The sequence below is a fragment of the Strongylocentrotus purpuratus genome, unplaced genomic scaffold (assembly GCF_000002235.5).
Source record: "Strongylocentrotus purpuratus isolate Spur 01 unplaced genomic scaffold, Spur_5.0 spur5_contig_858, whole genome shotgun sequence".
NCBI classification, from domain to species: Eukaryota; Metazoa; Echinodermata; class Echinoidea; order Camarodonta; family Strongylocentrotidae; genus Strongylocentrotus; species Strongylocentrotus purpuratus.
Window position 1 is genome coordinate 2,766,887 of NW_022145566.1, and position 3,888 is coordinate 2,770,774.

Below are 3,888 nucleotides of genomic sequence, written 5' to 3' on the forward strand. Positions count from 1 at the left end.
ATGCGATAGAAAACAAAGATTAAAATCTGGTACCGACTGTCAAAACCATTGGAAAATAATCCACAATTGTTTTTTGGTGGTTGATTATTTCAACAAAAATCACAAATATCAGATGATCGATGCACATTGAACAACTCCTAGCTGTAAATTAGACATCTTACGTGTCAGTCCAAACTCATCAAGAAAATCTTACGCTCAAACACATATCCGATAGGTGCTAAGAGAAGGAGTGACATAGTGCAATGATATTAATCATTCATTCCATATTCCCAAATCAATTTCCAATATTTCCCACCTCTTATAAACGTCCATGGGGAGGGCAGATCACTGGGCCATACATGCTCTCGTGCGTTATCCTCTCTATCACCAACCTTGAATAACACTCAATCTCCCACCGAAAAGTAATGACCATGATGCGTGAAATGCCCCAGATATTGGGCGTGGGATGGCCGGCCAGGGCATGAGAAAATAAGCCGAGACAGTAGGCCTGTCTTCATCGGCTCAAAATAACCCGCTATTTTAACTATCCCGATCACAAATTATCCAGCTAATTTGCGTCTTCTTTAGCCCGCAGTTGCAATTAGCGGGATATTTGGTCGATATAATCATCCCAAGATATCTTAAGCTAGTTTTTAAAATATCCTGCTATTTTCCGGTGCGTCTTCACCAGCCCGAAGACTTGCACTATGCGCGAACGCTGAGAAAAATATCTCGAGCTTATTTCTCAAGCCTGAGTCAAATCAGAAATTTGTGGGCTATTTGGCAATCTCGAGCTGATGATGACATACCTAGTAAGAGTTGATATGCACAGTTGTGCATAAAAGTGAGCAGAGAAGAATGAAAACATACTAATAGCCTTGGGTTTCAATTATGCACAGGGTGGGACGCGTTGTGGCATAAAGAAAAGATTCCATGGATTTTCATAAATAAACAATCAAGGACTGTTGGAGATTAAATAAATTAATAAATATATCTCATAAATTCATTCAAAGGATCACATTTTTACCTCTAGGAAGAGATAATCTTCTGTAGTTCATGGCAAATACCCCTTCGGTCATGTTTCAATGAATATAGAATAATGACATTTGTGATAAATTCATCTGTACGTGGTTTGTGATTATCATCATAATGCAGCTTCATTTACAGCGCCCAGGGATATATATGATTGTCATTTACCTCTCAAGTCAGATGATAGTACATTTTGCGTCTCCCTTTACACTGTCTAGGGAAATAGACCTGATTCTTTTTATCTGAGGCTGAGATAGATAGGCAATTCTTCTTCCTATTCTTCTCTCTCTCTCTCTCTCTCTCTGTTTTTTTGTCTTTCCTTCTCTCTCTCTCTCTCTCTCTATAGAAAATTTGTATTTTGTCTGACCTCACGGTATGTCCAGTACACGAAACAGCTCACCAATGCATTAAGTACAGTGTACGATACAGCTGTCTTGCGGAAGAGGTGACCTGAACGAGCTCATCTTCCTCCAAAAACATCCAATAAATCATCCTGTTACTCTGTATTTCTGATCATTCTTCCTACTTGCTATACGCCTATCCTTCGGGACAGCAAAATTACATTCTCCTATTCATTACACTCCCAATTGGCAATGAATGGAATTGGCATCCTCTGAGTCCTTCCAAGTACATCATATCTTGCTACTGAAAGATTGTCCCATCCTTCACATAATATTCCTGTTCCCTTGGATTTTGGTGAAGATTCAATTTCATGCAGGATTCTAGAAAAAAAGATTGGCAGAAAATTGTGCAATTACAGACCTAGTATAGTATCCAGGGCTAATATTGTAAGGGTAATGTATATACAGAGTGACCTAAACAAAATTTGACTATTTGAATTTGGAATCAGATTCACAAATCTGATTCAAGAAATTATCAAGTTACACATAGCTGCCCTTAGTTTTGGTATACCCTGGAATTACCTGGATAATAATAATTAGCACAGTACTGCATCCATGTCAAGCATGGAAACTTTTCAGAGTACTGGCAAACTTCACTGTACAAGCAATTGAAGTACTTCAACTCATCATCCAACATGGGATGAATCTCAAGGCAAACATATTATGGAACTGCAAGTACAATTTGAATTAGAGCTCTCCATTTAGTTAGCATATAATCTTGATCAAAGCTCAATGCAGGTGTACATTAAGTATGCATGTGATATATAGAGCTTTCCCTCATTGTATTTGTTTTCCACTGCATGAACAATAATTCTAGATTGAATTTACTGGAGAACAAATTAATCTAATATTCTCAGGAAATTTTCTAAAGTGGCTGTACTCATGCATACAAAGAATACAAACACACGCATGCACATACCCTATTCAGATATTATGTGTGGACACCATATAAAATGTAGGATGTAAATTGTAAAAACAAAAATAAAAAATAAGCCGATAAGTATTTTGAACTGCCTGCCAAATACTGACAAAAATCAATTATATAACCCCTATGGATATATAATGAAATGGAAACCATGGCTTAGAGTTGTGTATTTTTTTGGTATTTCATAAACAACAAGTCATATGCTTTGCCAGTATTTGACCTCCGACAAACAGGTGATTATTTTGCTATAAGGAAGAGCGGCAATTCTTTGATGTTGCTAATTCAATAAAGAGATCAGTTACTCTGAAGCTCAAAAAAGATCTGTGACCTTTTGTAGGTAACCAAAACAGTACATTACAGGTGATATGATATCCTTTATCATCACTGTTAGTTCAAATGACAGTTCAAGTTGATAACGCCACTCGGGATAAATTGAGTCAGCTCTAAAACTAGCAACATATTCGTGATATTGGAGTGAAAATGGATATCGTGGTTGATGATTTTTCTATTTAAAGACACTGTACACATCTCAAGGACCCAGTCTAAGTTTAACTTTGAACTACATATTATCATTTGATGATTCAGTGTGAAATCATATGACAACTTTTCTTGGGATCAAAAAGGTTGCAAGTTGTAAGGTAAATTGTTGAATTATTTTGGGCATTCAAAGTCGTTCTGCATAAACAGTATAAATTTAAAGAAGAGAGAATATTCCTTTAGAAAACATGGAGTAAAATACAATACAGGTATTAGTTTACACAAGATTACACATGTATTGAAGTTTAATCATTATATGAAGCGACCATTTTATCCTAAATTTGGATATCACCTTTAGATGCATGAATGTCATTACGATAGATATTATAAAGCAGTCATATAAGGTTCAAGCTCCAAAACTGCTTTTCAGTTAGTAAGTTTGTTTGTTTGTTTGATTGATTTTAGTTCATAGTATTCTTCTTGTCATCCATAATTTTCAACAAAAATACATAAACAAACAACCTCACGGTCATGTTCACTTCATGTTCTATATCAAAAACCATGTTTCGCATATCATAACCATATCATGTCTGAATCAATCAACCAATCCATGATTCTTCATAAGTTCCCCAAAGATTCACTATACTGTCATGCCATGCTGGAAAGCTGTTTGGCAAATTAAAAGCAGAAAGGGATAGCAATAAAACATATGTTATGGTATGGTGGTGAGACAGGGGAAAAGGTAACACTTACTATGTTAACATCTTACCCTGAAAGCAACTCAATTAAACATGTAATGCTACAGTTGACAGAATGACTTTATAAAGTTTATATACACATGTACATTGAAGGATGAATAAATACATCCCCATACTAATCAGTACACAGAGCAATGCTCAACAGAAACAATCAATGAATGAATACATCACTTTAGTACAAAATATTCAAATCATCTTTATCATGAAAAACAATAAATATGAAAATTCTTTGTATGTGTCCAATTCCTTACACTTTGCAGTACTGCTTTCAACTATATTTTGAAAGGTGAACAGCAACGGATGAAAAAGTACTTCTGAC